Source organism: Ascaphus truei, chromosome 10 (genome assembly GCF_040206685.1).
Source record: "Ascaphus truei isolate aAscTru1 chromosome 10, aAscTru1.hap1, whole genome shotgun sequence".
Lineage (NCBI taxonomy): Eukaryota > Metazoa > Chordata > Amphibia > Anura > Ascaphidae > Ascaphus > Ascaphus truei.
Genome location: NC_134492.1, coordinates 63,875,749 through 63,892,172, shown reverse-complemented (window position 1 = coordinate 63,892,172; position 16,424 = coordinate 63,875,749).

Below are 16,424 nucleotides of genomic sequence, written 5' to 3'. Positions count from 1 at the left end.
GTCACATTTTGCATCAAATGGTTCTCACGGTCCTGATTGATCCGTGAAAAGCATGTGATTTTGGATAAGGCTAACACAAATGATGACGTCATTTAAAAGAAATTAAGCCAGCCAATCAGAATGACTGTGCTTCATTTCCCTTTAACAGGACGTCAACAAAACCAACATGGCGCTGTCACATGGGACTACAGCCAATGAGATTGTGGAAACTAAATAAACGATCTCATTGGCTGTAGTCCCAGCCTATAGTGTCATTGCTGTGCATGCCAAAAATGAAATGCCCAGGGGGCTGCTACTACATAGGTGAGACAGGGCAGGGGCTAAACAAGAGAATGAACCTGCATCGCCACAGCATCACACGCGGTACAGGAGACAGTCCTGTTGGCGAACATTTCTCTGACTCTGGCCATAAGATGAACGATCTGAGGGTTGCCATACTCAAAGGTAATCTTAAAACCCCGAAAGAGAGACGGTTGCATGAATACAAATTTATGCAACTGTTCGGGACACTTAGCAGTGGCCTAAACAGAGATCGAAATTTTATGAGTCATTACTGACACTAGTGAACTCTCGTCCCATGAGCGCTAAAGGCCATGTCTGTACATACTGTGCTATATGTATGCACACACAGCTGTCTCTCACACATACTAATACTCCTTGTTTTTCCATCCCTATACACCAATAGGGACCACTTAGTATCCACACACACTTTTAGTTGTGCTACAAACTCTCACATTTCCACACCCACCCACACCATTTATATCCACTCCCACTCCACATACACCTTGTGTAAAGCACTGTATATACTGTGGGCTCTCCATTTATTTTTATTCACACTGATACACATACACACTCTTTCTTCACTTGCTTTCACAGTAACCTTTTGACACCTCTAGCCATAAAACACATCCACACCGGGGGAAGGAACAGCATAGATAACATTCCAAGAGACATTGTTTTTAAGTATACCTTTTGCTTCATTCATTGTAACATCGCCGGAAGAAGAGATCAGTGTATCTCGAAAGCTCGCACAAATAAAAGCATTTCGTTAGCCACAGAACGGTATCATCTATTTATTTTTTGATTATATATATATATAAAACCATAATACTGAGTTAAGTTATGGTGAGTAAAAAAAGTGACAAAAACCCTCCACAGGAAAGCAAATATGCAAATATAGCTGTATGCTCATCTGCATGTCTTAGGCAGGTCTGCAACCCCGCCTTTCCCCATTATCACCCAGCATACAGCACTTCCACTGCAGTTAAAAATGGTTATTGAGGCAAAAAGTGACACTGTGTGCTCATTTGCATGTCATTTCCCAGAATCCCTTGCTGCAGTGGAAGTGCTGTATGCTGGGTGATAATGGGGAAAGGCGGGGTTGCAGACCTGCCTAAGACATGCAGATGAGCATACAGCTATATTTGCATATATATATATATATATATATATATATATATATATATATATATATATATATAATAGCAGGAGCACAGCGGCATAGGGGACCGGCTTGGGAGGTGCACTGTGAACCACCGGAAGTTGACCGGTGTCTGACTTCCGGTTACAGTGTGCACCTCCCAAGCCGTTCCCCTATGCCGCTCTGCTCCTGCTCAGCTCTCCTGCTATTATGATCTCCTGCTGCCGCACACCCGCTTTCTTCTTATCTTCATTCACCTGCAGACTTTGGACCTGTCCCACCCGCTGTCCATCTTCCAGCATCTGCAGACGTGGGTTAGGGTTAGGGTTCATCCTCCGCTGACATGGGACCTCTCCTGCCACCGCCGCCCGCTTCATCCTCCACTGACATGGGACCTCTCCTGCCACCACCGCCCTCTTCATCCTCCGCTGACATGGGACCTCTCCTGAAACATGGTAAGTGAAAAAGTAATTTTCCTCGATTGTAAAGGCTAAATCGATGGTGCGTCTTACAATCGAAGGCATCTTACAATCGAGGAAATATGGTAGTACAGTGTAGTACAGCGGTGCGCAAACTGTGGGGCGCGACCCCCAGGGGGGGCGCGACACAGCTGACGGGGGGCGCGGGGTTTACAAAGGCTCCGCGCGCTTCCCGAAGGCACTTAAATTAAGTGCCGGGGGAGCTGCAGGGCCTCTGTAAACCTAACTTACCGTGGCTCCGGCGGCTTCTTCCCTGTGTCGCCATGGCAACGCGGCGTCAAAATGACGCTGCGAGGTCATGTGACGTCACGTTGCTATGGCAACGTGACGTCATTACGCCGGAGCGCGGGAAAGTTGGGGTTGGGAGGGGGGCGCGGGAGTGAGGGGACAGCCGGCAGGGGGGCGCAGGGAAAAAAGTTTGCGCCCCCCTGGTGTAGTACATACATAGTTAGTACTTATAATTCCATAGTTGTGTTAAGGAAAATATTCTTACAGAAGACAAACAAATCCTTCCAGTCCCCCCTTTTCTAATTCCTTATCCCTAGTTATTAGAAAGGATTTGTCCTTGGTCTGTTAATATATCATCATATATTTTCTGAATGCCCTGGTCAAGTAGAGATTTGTTGAAATCATGGTAGAAGTGGGTGTCCTCTGACCAATGGCATGGCTGTAGAGTGAGGAGGTTTGCCGGGTTCAGTGTTTTTGTGGACATACTGTATGTGCACAACATGTCATTCAGCATTTGGTCAGTACCAGTATAGCCATACAAACTACAAACCCTCCAATCAGGATTGCCACTCTATAAACAAGAGTGCCTGTCATTGAAGAAAAAAAATAGAACAGACCCAGGAACAAATGCTCCACTCTTCTTCAGTATGGAGGTGGGCGGCTGCATCTTTGATGTTTGACCAGGTCATAGCTAGAGTTGCTGTTGTCAGGAATAAAAGTACAACATTTCCTGCCAATGAGTGCACAACTTCCTCCTTTCTCAGCTAGCACATAGTCCAATGCCATTCGATTTTGTAAGGCAACAGTACGTATAGCGACCATTTCAGTAGTCAGTCATTTGGTCCAGAGCGTCCATAGTGTCATTGCTGACTTGTTCCATCAGGTTGGCAAGGTCCCGTATTTGATCAGCAGTACGCATCAAATCATAAATGGAAAACAAGGCAGATAATGGGGCTCATTCACTAAACTTCAACAAATTAAGTGCATTTCCGAGCGAGTTGGCATTTTCTTACCACACTATAAAAAATGTGTGTCAAAACGGTATTCACTAAGAAAAATCACCATTTTTTAAAAAGTTCCGTAAAAAAAAAATGCAACATCGCACTACTCTTTGTTGTTTTTTTCAAAGACTTGTCGTACAACTTGCGTTTGCTTAAACTGCAGCCTGGAAGAGACACTCACAGTATTACATCTATGAGTCGGACATAATACTGTATGGATATCTGCTGCTTTCAGATCTAGTGGAGGGGAACCCCTCATACTCATTGGTCGCCCCGTAATTATTTAATGAGCGCTAAGTCCATCTTTTCCCTGTCCCATATCTCTGATTTCCTTCAAAACTATAGAAAGTATATCAGTCCAGGTCAGTCCAGTTTGCTCACAGGCCTTAGTCAGACAGCTTTATTTATTGTCCTGTTCATTTGTCCCACGGTGCCTGAGGCCTGTGGGCAGTGTGGGCGGTGTGGGCAGTGTGGGCGGTATGGGCAGTGTGGGCGGTATGGGCAGTGTGGGCGGTTTGGGCAGTGTGGGCGGTATGGGCAGTGTGGGCGGTTTGGGCAGTGTGGGCGGTATGGTCAGTGTGGGCAGTGTGAGCGGTTTGGGCGGTGTGGGCGGTATGGGCAGTGTGAGCGGTTTGGGCAGTGTGGGCGGTGTGGGCAGTGTGGGCGGTGTGGGCGGTGTGGGCGGTGTGGGCGGTGTGGGCGGTGTGGGCGGTTTGGGCAGTGGGGGCAGTGTGGGTGGTTTGGGCGGTGTAGGCGGTGTGGGCGGTATGGGCAGTGTGAGCGGTTTGGGCGGTGTGGGCGGTGTGGGCGGTGTGGGCGGTTTGGGCGGTGGGGGCAGTGTGGGTGGTATGGGCAGTGTGGGCGGTTTGGGCAGTGTGGGCAGTGTGGGCAGTGTGGGCAGTGTGGGCGGTATGGGCGGTGTGGGCAGTGTGGGCGGTGCCATTTCCGTTTGAGGCCCACAAATCTGGCCACCTCCCTAAATATTTTGTTTGCAAATTGCGGACCTTGATCAGAGTCCGGCCTTCCCGGTATAACCCAGCGTGGTATATAGTCCCTAAGGAGAATCTTTGCGACTGTATTTGCCTTTTTATCCTTGGTTGGATATGCTTCAGGCACTTACTGTACAGGTCCACTAGCATTAGACAATACTTATATCCTTTAGCAGGTGGTAACTGTATAAAGTCCATTTGTACACACATACACACGTATGTATGTATATATACATACATTTATAGGTTGAACTTGATGGACGTACGTCTTTTTTTAACCTCATCTACTATGTAACTATGTAACTATTTATACCTATATACATACATACATACATACATACATACATACATACAGTATATAAATATATATATATAGCCACATGATTGTGGTGTGTGTTGTACCGGCTTAGGTGTAGGTGTTGCAATGTTGTGCAGTTTGCATGTCACACACACATTCCCAGCTAGCTCAAACTCCTACACCCACCACATCATGAATATATATTTATGTCACGAAGAGTGCTGTGAGCGTGGCAAATGTATACAACAAAAGACAGGGGAGCCCAATGCTACATCCAATTGACAAAACATATACACTGGCGACACACTTTATTCGAGCTCGGCTAGTCCCACGAATTCGGGTATACCCGGGTGTATTGAGGTTTGTGACTGTTTTCTGCCCGAGTGCATTGAGGTATTTTCCAGGCAGGGATTGAAGCATTTTATTCCCGCTGGCTGCAATACTGCACAGTATATATATATATATATATACTGCATTACAATTCATGAATTTATGCCATCTGGTAGACACGCGAAGCATTGCAGCCTATTAAATCCTAATCATTATCATTTAACAGATCAGCCGCCCGTCAGCCAGGCATGAACCCAGGCTGGGAAGGCAAACGCAACGGGGCTTGTCAGAGGTGAGGAGCGGCGCATTCCAGGTATCTGCCAGGTACATACTGGGTATTTGCTCGAATAAAGTGTGTCGGTGCAGTATGGTAATAAGTATAAAGTTTAAATACTTCAATAATAATAATAATATTTTCTTGGTTATTTAGTTAAACACTTTGGCCAAAGCGTAATAAGCCTGCATACCACGTCAAGGTATAACCAAATTAATGAATGTCCAACACTACACTGTGGACCCTTCCTCTTACCTCTCTATGAGGGGAAAGAACCATAATAGGTCCTGTTCTTGCAGCAAAGTGAAAAGACCTCCCAAGTTAAAAAGGTGAAGGAGGAGTGAGCCGTGGGGGGAGGTGCCTCCTACCTCCATACAACTGTTGCCAGTCAGAAATTGATTAGCACACACATCCCCAGCTAGCTCAAACTCCCACACCCACCACATCCTGAATATATATGTAACGGTATTTCTGGCCCGGCCTGACCCACCCAATCTCACATTGGCCCCTGTGGTCTAACCGGACCCCATTACAGTGTGAATATGCCTGACGGTGCACCTGCTGGCTACAGGACTCCTGAGTCTCCCGCATGATGGTGTGTGGGGAGGACCCGTCAGACAGGCAGCTGAGGTAGTGTGCTGAGTCTCACCTAGTTCCAGTGCAGCGCCTCCACCTCACCAGGGTCCCTGCGTCCGCATGGGGATGATCCTGGCGAGGAACTCCTCCGTGGTGCTCCTCTCTGTACACTCATTCCAGATAGATACACGAGAGGGTTTCTGGCTGAACTCATCTTTATTGACACGGCAGGGCAGCTGCCCTCCACAAGGAGTATCTTCAGCCACTCATCTTGCCCGTGCTCCCTTTAGTTAGGTATGTCACCTAGATCAGGGATTCACTATTCCCGCAGGAATCACTGTCCTGTGCCAGGTCCCTGGACACAGCCTCCCATGGAGTTACTATAACATAACTGACACTCTGATAGAAACTGAACTCCTGCCTCAGCTCTGACAAGAGCTGAACTCTTCCTCCTCTCAGCAGAACCTTCTAGCAACACACTAAACTATTAGACACAGTGCTGTGCCTTATGTAAGCTCCTGAGGCTGACACACCTCTGACATCACTAACCATGGAGTCAGAGCATGTGACCAGTCCCAGCCATACACAGGGCACCCCACCAGGGTGTGAGGGGAAACCTCCATAATTACTGCTGGCATGCCCACACTTACCAGGCCTTACTGCCAACAGGAGAGATGACTGTAGGCATTTTACACGACCGCTACATTCTCCCCCTGGTGAATCCCATCGTCCTCGCTGGGACCTAAATTTGTATACCTCTTTCCAGGAAGCACTGTAACGGAAAACATAATTAACATCACACATGAATACAGTCATCCGCCAAGCCCGCCCCGACCAGCAGCCACAGACCCGCAGGATGCGTTAGTACCCCCTAAAAATAGTGATCTGGGTCGGGTTTCCTCACCTCCCTGTTACCCATATCCAGGACCGTGACATAGTAATGCCTAGGCGATCCTCTCTCTGGCATATAGGTCACCCTATGTTTGTGAACATTTCTCCCTATGCTCCACACTCGCATCAGGGTGTCTATCCTTTCTTCCGCCTTCTTACCTACAATGGCGCTCCCCCTATTGACTAAATACAGCTCTATAGTCTCTTGGAGCCACTTTTCCCTATTGTCCTCAATTTCATCCATCAGGGGCTCCGGAACATAGGGATACTCCAACCCATGGGATTTTTTATATTTGACTATTATAGCCCTCTCCGCCCTACTGACCCTGGTCAGATCAGCATTACCTGCCCTCCCAGGTAACACCCATGATAGAGGCTCATCAGGATCGACTGGATCTGACAGTGTGTCAGGACCCATGGGCGCTATGTCTCTACGCTCCAGCTGGAACCACCTCTTCTGTAATTCCCTGTCCCTCTGCTCGGGTGTAAACTCTCCCTCTTTCCACCAGAAATCTACCACGTCCTCCCGCCGGATGAGGAACCGAGTACGGTCCATCCACGCGGAGTACCCTTCAAATAACGGGGCCCACCACCGGGTCTCCTTAAATGGGTTAGGTCCTGGTTCCCTGTCGTCATCAAATGAAAATACCCCTGACGACCTTGTGGATCGCGAGTTGAACCACCTCGAGGACCCCGGAGCCTTTACTGCCGGTTGGGGTGCTGTATCTGCTACCCTCAATTCTCCCCCTCCCCGTGAATCGCCCTCCGTAGTGCCACTGCGCTGCCTTTCCCCAGTCCGTCTTCCCTCGCCCCCCGGTGAATTGTCCACGTACTCCAGGCTAGGCGGTGAACCCGGTGACCGTGTGATGGGGATAGGGGTATTAACTATGGCGGGGGTTTGGGCATAGGGGCACGGAACGGGACCCCACGGGGTTACGACCCGCTCCTGGCTGTCCGTAGACTGGTCCAAGGATGATGTCTCACCCTCCTCAGTCCTGAGATCGTCTCTCCAATTTCTGGGCCTTGTAAGTGATCGGGGACCTTCCCCCGATCGCCGAAGCGTCGCTGCTTTTTCTTCCTGGGTTCCGCCGTCGCCACCGGAAGTGACGTCCTCCCCGGAACCGGAAGCGTCGCCATCTCGCGTGGGACCCCAATGCGGGATCTCTTCCTCTATGACGACATCCGGTTGCTCCGCCGTCGCCACCGGAAGTGATGCCGTCTCTCCACGTGCGCGTTGGGCCTGGCGCGGCCCTTCCAGCGCTTCGCCGTCGGCTACAACCAAGTAAGTAATAGGGCTGCTTGGCTTACCCGTCCGCAGGGGTGTAGGCGTCTCTCTCCCGTCTCCGCCAGGTCCTGGAATGGCGGGACTCCGTCGGTCGGATCGCCGATCTGCGGGGGACGTCCTGCCACTCACCCCACGGGGTGTCGTTCTCCCGGTATGCCTTTTCAGCTCCGTTTTTACTACCGCCAGCTCACGGAGGTCCTCATCTGAGTAATCCCCTCGCCCGGACTTAGGGGTCTCCGGGCGGGGTGACAGTCTCTTTTCCCCGAACGCGGGGGTTGATTCAGCCGCCTCAATCGCCAGTGACCCAGCCGACTTGACCGGCTCCAGTCCCTTGTTTCCGGGACTCGCGCGGTTGAGCCATAGCGCGCCCGGGGACTCGGCGGAGCGCCTTGTCACGTCCACCGGTGGGTCAGCAGGCTGTATAGGAATGAATGTGGGCATAGGCCACAGGTACAAAGTCCCGCAATGAGGGCAACGTGCCGCCGTGTTGACCGTGCCTCCGGGCAGCCCGCATTGTAGGCATAGCCCAACCACCGTCTCGGTATTGGCCACCCTCACTACTAGCACCCCGCCGGGCACTGAGTAGGGCTGTGTAGAGACCATTGTGCCCACAGTGGAGGAGCAGGCCATTCTCTTTACAGGAGCCACTTCCTGTACAGGTCTCTCCTTCTCAGTGGTTCCTCGCAACTGACTGATGGAAGTTGCCGGATCCGCCACTCCCTGCTTCGGCTCCTCCCTTCTTTGACAGAGCTGGAACCCGCCCCCAGGGGTTGCAATAATGGGCGGGTCCCACAGGGGAATATCATGCCCCTTAATTAAGGCCGCACCTCTCTCAGTCCTGGTGGGCGCGGTCTGCGTTTTCGCGCCAGATTCCTCCTCAGAGCTGGAGTCTTTTCCCGCGGCTAGTTCCCGCCTTCTCCTTGCAGCAGCTTTTTGCGCAAAGTATCCTTTCTTGCAATTCACCTCCACGGCCGGAACTGCTTTTTGTAGTGGCGCCGTCTGAATATCAGTCCCTGGGCCCAGTGGGTGCATCCCCACAGGCCATAGTTGAAAGTCACTCCCCCTGGTAGAAATCAGGGGAGGGTCCCATAAACTCAACGGTTGACTCAGCACAGGGGCTGAATTAGTCACTGTCCATCCCGGCGCAGCCATAGCTTTCGCGCCATGCCCCCCTTCAGGGCGGGGCTCTGCTGTTCGCGCCATTCCCGGCCAGCTTTTTGCAAGTCCTGCACCAGCCACATTTTCTGTAACTGTCCCATGCGGTTTCCCTAGCAAGCGGGAACCGCCATTTTGGTTGACTGTTGAGCCCAAAAAGTCCATCTGTTTGCTCTCCTCACGGGGTTCTCCCCCAATTATAACAATTTCTTCACACTCTTCAAGGGTGGCCCCTCGCTGTCCCATACAGGATAAAAACGGGGCAGCCATAGCCTTCGCTCCGCTCCAGAGCAGCCTGGTCAATGACAACTCGGCGACAGTCTGCTCTTCAGTGGGTTGCACGCCACGGGTGCCCTCCCCATCAGCCTCTGTCCACCATTTCATGTTCTCCGCACCACGCGGATCCTCCACTCTCTCGTAACAGTTGTCGTACATGGGGCTCCACTCTGCGGGGCAGCCACCACACCGGTACAATAAAGATTAGCTCAGATGCACCACCACATGTGTACCTTATCTAGGTGTGACCCAGTGTTGCACTACCTCAGGCTAGGCTCACTCTCTCAGTGTCTGCTGTGGCTCCTTCCTCCCAGTCTGTGCTCCCTACGGTGAGTGTCTGGAATGGGCTAGGTACTCTGGCTCTGCCATGCAGTACTTGGGGCGTCTACCTGTCTTGGTCAGCCTAGCGCAGACCCTCTCCAGGACTCCTGACCAAGTTAACAGGCTATCCCTTCTGGCATCCTACCAACTAGCACTGCCTCAAGGTGACTCGGTCAGCTATAACCCGGCTCCAAACCCCTCACTCCTTTCAGGCCCCTAGGTTGTCCCTGCGAACTGACAATATCCCGTCAGCCCCCTGACCACCCCTAGGTCCGTCCCTACGCAGCACAAAGTGGCAGCAGACACTCTCCCTGTTTCCCAGTGTGCCTAGATAGAGCCTGTCCTGATGACAGATCTGATCTCAGCAGCGCCTCCAAATGTAACGGTATTTCTGGCCCGGCCTGACCCACCCAATCTCACATTGGCCCCTGTGGTCTAACCGGACCCCATTACAGTGTGAATATGCCTGACGGTGCACCTGCTGGCTACAGGACTCCTGAGTCTCCCGCATGATGGTGTGTGGGGAGGACCCGTCAGACAGGCAGCTGAGGTAGTGTGCTGAGTCTCACCTAGTTCCAGTGCAGCGCCTCCACCTCACCAGGGTCCCTGCGTCCGCATGGGGATGATCCTGGCGAGGAACTCCTCCGTGGTGCTCCTCTCTGTACACTCATTCCAGATAGATACACGAGAGGGTTTCTGGCTGAACTCATCTTTATTGACACGGCAGGGCAGCTGCCCTCCACAAGGAGTATCTTCAGCCACTCATCTTGCCCGTGCTCCCTTTAGTTAGGTATGTCACCTAGATCAGGGATTCACTATTCCCGCAGGAATCACTGTCCTGTGCCAGGTCCCTGGACACAGCCTCCCATGGAGTTACTATAACATAACTGACACTCTGATAGAAACTGAACTCCTGCCTCAGCTCTGACAAGAGCTGAACTCTTCCTCCTCTCAGCAGAACCTTCTAGCAACACACTAAACTATTAGACACAGTGCTGTGCCTTATGTAAGCTCCTGAGGCTGACACACCTCTGACATCACTAACCATGGAGTCAGAGCATGTGACCAGTCCCAGCCATACACAGGGCACCCCACCAGGGTGTGAGGGGAAACCTCCATAATTACTGCTGGCATGCCCACACTTACCAGGCCTTACTGCCAACAGGAGAGATGACTGTAGGCATTTTACACGACCGCTACATTCTCCCCCTGGTGAATCCCATCGACCTCGCTGGGACCTAAATTTGTATACCTCTTTCCAGGAAGCACTGTAACGGAAAACATAATTAACATCACACATGAATACAGTCATCCGCCAAGCCCGCCCCGACCAGCAGCCACAGACCCGCAGGATGCGTTAGTACCCCCTAAAAATAGTGATCTGGGTCGGGTTTCCTCACCTCCCTGTTACCCATATCCAGGACCGTGACATAGTAATGCCTAGGCGATCCTCTCTCTGGCATATAGGTCACCCTATGTTTGTGAACATTTCTCCCTATGCTCCACACTCGCATCAGGGTGTCTATCCTTTCTTCCGCCTTCTTACCTACAATGGCGCTCCCCCTATTGACTAAATACAGCTCTATAGTCTCTTGGAGCCACTTTTCCCTATTGTCCTCAATTTCATCCATCAGGGGCTCCGGAACATAGGGATACTCCAACCCATGGGATTTTTTATATTTGACTATTATAGCCCTCTCCGCCCTACTGACCCTGGTCAGATCAGCATTACCTGCCCTCCCAGGTAACACCCATGATAGAGGCTCATCAGGATCGACTGGATCTGACAGTGTGTCAGGACCCATGGGCGCTATGTCTCTACGCTCCAGCTGGAACCACCTCTTCTGTAATTCCCTGTCCCTCTGCTCGGGTGTAAACTCTCCCTCTTTCCACCAGAAATCTACCACGTCCTCCCGCCGGATGAGGAACCGAGTACGGTCCATCCACGCGGAGTACCCTTCAAATAACGGGGCCCACCACCGGGTCTCCTTAAATGGGTTAGGTCCTGGTTCCCTGTCGTCATCAAATGAAAATACCCCTGACGACCTTGTGGATCGCGAGTTGAACCACCTCGAGGACCCCGGAGCCTTTACTGCCGGTTGGGGTGCTGTATCTGCTACCCTCAATTCTCCCCCTCCCCGTGAATCGCCCTCCGTAGCGCCACTGCGCTGCCTTTCCCCAGTCCGTCTTCCCTCGCCCCCCGGTGAATTGTCCACGTACTCCAGGCTAGGCGGTGAACCCGGTGACCGTGTGATGGGGATAGGGGTATTAACTATGGCGGGGGTTTGGGCATAGGGGCACGGAACGGGACCCCACGGGGTTACGACCCGCTCCTGGCTGTCCGTAGACTGGTCCAAGGATGATGTCTCACCCTCCTCAGTCCTGAGATCGTCTCTCCAATTTCTGGGCCTTGTAAGTGATCGGGGACCTTCCCCCGATCGCCGAAGCGTCGCTGCTTTTTCTTCCTGGGTTCCGCCGTCGCCACCGGAAGTGACGTCCTCCCCGGAACCGGAAGCGTCGCCATCTCGCGTGGGACCCCCATGCGGGATCTCTTCCTCTATGACAACATCCGGTTGCTCCGCCGTCGCCACCGGAAGTGATGCCGTCTCTCCACGTGCGCGTTGGGCCTGGCGCGGCCCTTCCAGCGCTTCGCCGTCGGCTGCAACCAAGTAAGTAATAGGGCTGCTTGGCTTACCCGTCCGCAGGGGTGTAGGCGTCTCTCTCCCGTCTCCGCCAGGTCCTGGAATGGCGGGACTCCGTCGGTCGGATCGCCGATCTGCGGGGGACGTCCTGCCACTCACCCCACGGGGTGTCGTTCTCCCGGTATGCCTTTTCAGCTCCGTTTTTACTACCGCCAGCTCACGGAGGTCCTCATCTGAGTAATCCCCTCGCCTGGACTTAGGGGTCTCCGGGCGGGGTGACAGTCTCTTTTCCCCGAACGCGGGGGTTGATTCAGCCGCCTCAATCGCCAGTGACCCAGCCGACTTGACCGGCTCCAGTCCCTTGTTTCCGGGACTCGCGCGGTTGAGCCATAGCGCGCCCGGGGACTCGGCGGAGCGCCTTGTCACGTCCACCGGTGGGTCAGCAGGCTGTATAGGAATGAATGTGGGCATAGGCCACAGGTACAAAGTCCCGCAATGAGGGCAACGTGCCGCCGTGTTGACCGTGCCTCCGGGCAGCCCGCATTGTAGGCATAGCCCAACCACCGTCTCGGTATTGGCCACCCTCACTACTAGCACCCCGCCGGGCACTGAGTAGGGCTGTGTAGAGACCATTGTGCCCACAGTGGAGGAGCAGGCCATTCTCTTTACAGGAGCCACTTCCTGTACAGGTCTCTCCTTCTCAGTGGTTCCTCGCAACTGACTGATGGAAGTTGCCGGATCCGCCACTCCCTGCTTCGGCTCCTCCCTTCTTTGACAGAGCTGGAACCCGCCCCCAGGGGTTGCAATAATGGGCGGGTCCCACAGGGGAATATCATGCCCCTTAATTAAGGCCGCACCTCTCTCAGTCCTGGTGGGCGCGGTCTGCGTTTTCGCGCCAGATTCCTCCTCAGAGCTGGAGTCTTTTCCCGCGGCTAGTTCCCGCCTTCTCCTTGCAGCAGCTTTTTGCGCAAAGTATCCTTTCTTGCAATTCACCTCCACGGCCGGAACTGCTTTTTGTAGTGGCGCCGTCTGAATATCAGTCCCTGGGCCCAGTGGGTGCATCCCCACAGGCCATAGTTGAAAGTCACTCCCCCTGGTAGAAATCAGGGGAGGGTCCCATAAACTCAACGGTTGACTCAGCACAGGGGCTGAATTAGTCACTGTCCATCCCGGCGCAGCCATAGCTTTCGCGCCATGCCCCCCTTCAGGGCGGGGCTCTGCTGTTCGCGCCATTCCCGGCCAGCTTTTTGCAAGTCCTGCACCAGCCACATTTTCTGTAACTGTCCCATGCGGTTTCCCTAGCAAGCGGGAACCGCCATTTTGGTTGACTGTTGAGCCCAAAAAGTCCATCTGTTTGCTCTCCTCACGGGGTTCTCCCCCAATTATAACAATTTCTTCACACTCTTCAAGGGTGGCCCCTCGCTGTCCCATACAGGATAAAAACGGGGCAGCCATAGCCTTCGCTCCGCTCCAGAGCAGCCTGGTCAATGACAACTCGGCGACAGTCTGCTCTTCAGTGGGTTGCACGCCACGGGTGCCCTCCCCATCAGCCTCTGTCCGCCATTTCATGTTCTCCGCACCACGCGGATCCTCCACTCTCTCGTAACAGTTGTCGTACATGGGGCTCCACTCTGCGGGGCAGCCACCACACCGGTACAATAAAGATTAGCTCAGATGCACCACCACATGTGTACCTTATCTAGGTGTGACCCAGTGTTGCACTACCTCAGGCTAGGCTCACTCTCTCAGTGTCTGCTGTGGCTCCTTCCTCCCAGTCTGTGCTCCCTACGGTGAGTGTCTGGAATGGGCTAGGTACTCTGGCTCTGCCATGCAGTACTTGGGGCGTCTACCTGTCTTGGTCAGCCTAGCGCAGACCCTCTCCAGGACTCCTGACCAAGTTAACAGGCTATCCCTTCTGGCATCCTACCAACTAGCACTGCCTCAAGGTGACTCGGTCAGCTATAACCCGGCTCCAAACCCCTCACTCCTTTCAGGCCCCTAGGTTGTCCCTGCGAACTGACAATATCCCGTCAGCCCCCTGACCACCCCTAGGTCCGTCCCTACGCAGCACAAAGTGGCAGCAGACACTCTCCCTGTTTCCCAGTGTGCCTAGCTAGAGCCTGTCCTGATGACAGATCTGATCTCAGCAGCGCCTCCAAATGTAACGGTATTTCTGGCCCGGCCTGACCCACCCAATCTCACATTGGCCCCTGTGGTCTAACCGGACCCCATTACAGTGTGAATATGCCTGACGGTGCACCTGCTGGCTACAGGACTCCTGAGTCTCCCGCATGATGGTGTGTGGGGAGGACCCGTCAGACAGGCAGCTGAGGTAGTGTGCTGAGTCTCACCTAGTTCCAGTGCAGCGCCTCCACCTCACCAGGGTCCCTGCGTCCGCATGGGGATGATCCTGGCGAGGAACTCCTCCGTGGTGCTCCTCTCTGTACACTCATTCCAGATAGATACACGAGAGGGTTTCTGGCTGAACTCATCTTTATTGACACGGCAGGGCAGCTGCCCTCCACAAGGAGTATCTTCAGCCACTCATCTTGCCCGTGCTCCCTTTAGTTAGGTATGTCACCTAGATCAGGGATTCACTATTCCCGCAGGAATCACTGTCCTGTGCCAGGTCCCTGGACACAGCCTCCCATGGAGTTACTATAACATAACTGACACTCTGATAGAAACTGAACTCCTGCCTCAGCTCTGACAAGAGCTGAACTCTTCCTCCTCTCAGCAGAACCTTCTAGCAACACACTAAACTATTAGACACAGTGCTGTGCCTTATGTAAGCTCCTGAGGCTGACACACCTCTGACATCACTAACCATGGAGTCAGAGCATGTGACCAGTCCCAGCCATACACAGGGCACCCCACCAGGGTGTGAGGGGAAACCTCCATAATTACTGCTGGCATGCCCACACTTACCAGGCCTTACTGCCAACAGGAGAGATGACTGTAGGCATTTTACACGACCGCTACATATATTTATGTCAAAAAGAGTGCTACTGAGCATGGCAAATGTATAGAACAAAAGACAGGGGTGCCCAATGCTACAAAACATATATGGTAATAAGTATAACGTTTAAATACTTACACCCTGCTAATTTCCAGTCCTTATAATCTGCAGAATCCTGCATAGTAACAAGGTCGTTGAAAGTGAGGAGTTCTGTCATAACAATAGGCTGCATGGCAGCTGTCTTGGCAGTAATGTCAGCAGAGGCATTTCCCTTGGAATTGGGCCAGTGGCTTTAGTTTGTGCAGAACATTTGATAACAGCCACAACATGCAGAGGTAAAATAGCATTTAGCAAAGCAGCAAGGTAGGAAACATTTTCTGCCGGTGTACCGGCAGAGGACAAAAACTCACGCGCATTCCAAAGCATACCAACATATGTCTAAATACCCCAAGCATACTGAGGGCCTCATGCAGTAAGCCCCGATAAGGCTTTTTCGGCATTTTATAGCCATTTTTTTCCTTCCTGATTCAGTAAGTGCCGATAAGTGGGAATTATCGGCAACTTTTCCTCCCGATAAGAACTTATCGGGAGACGGCTGCCGATAAACCACTTATTGGCACTTTTTAAACCCGGCTGAATTCAGGAAGCCCCGATCAGCTTTTCGCAGCTGATCGCACCCCAGATTGGAGATTTTATGGCCAATCTGTCCCGCCAACTAAAGTTGGCAACTTGCTGGAGGAGAAGCATCGGCCGGGACGACACTTAGAAAAAATCAGCCCTTTTTCCTGCCTGTGATTGATGCCGGGGGTCTCCGGAGCTGATACCCGCACCGGAGCCCCCCGGCATGCATCCGAGGCAGGAAAAATGCATTTAAAGGCCACTTCATTACCATAGCGGCTAACCGCTAAGGCAATGAAGGGGTTAACCCACCGTGCCATCTTTATTGTGGGTAGCAGGGGTGGGTGAAGGGGGTATTTGGCCCTGGGTGTGAGTTTAGGACTTGCGGGGGGGGGTTGCGGGGGCACTTAACCCCTTCACGACCATAGCGGTTAATACCGCTACGGTCATGAAGGGGTTAAGGCCTCCCGCTACCCACCCGCAAGCCCTAAACAACCACCGTTGGGGCTAATACCCCCTTCACCCACCCCCACTACCCACAATAAAAAAAATACACACACCAGCCCCACACTAACTAAAGAAATATATATATATATATATATATATATATATATATATATATATATATATATATATATGCAAATATAAGTGTATGCTCATCTGCATGCCTAAGACATGCAGA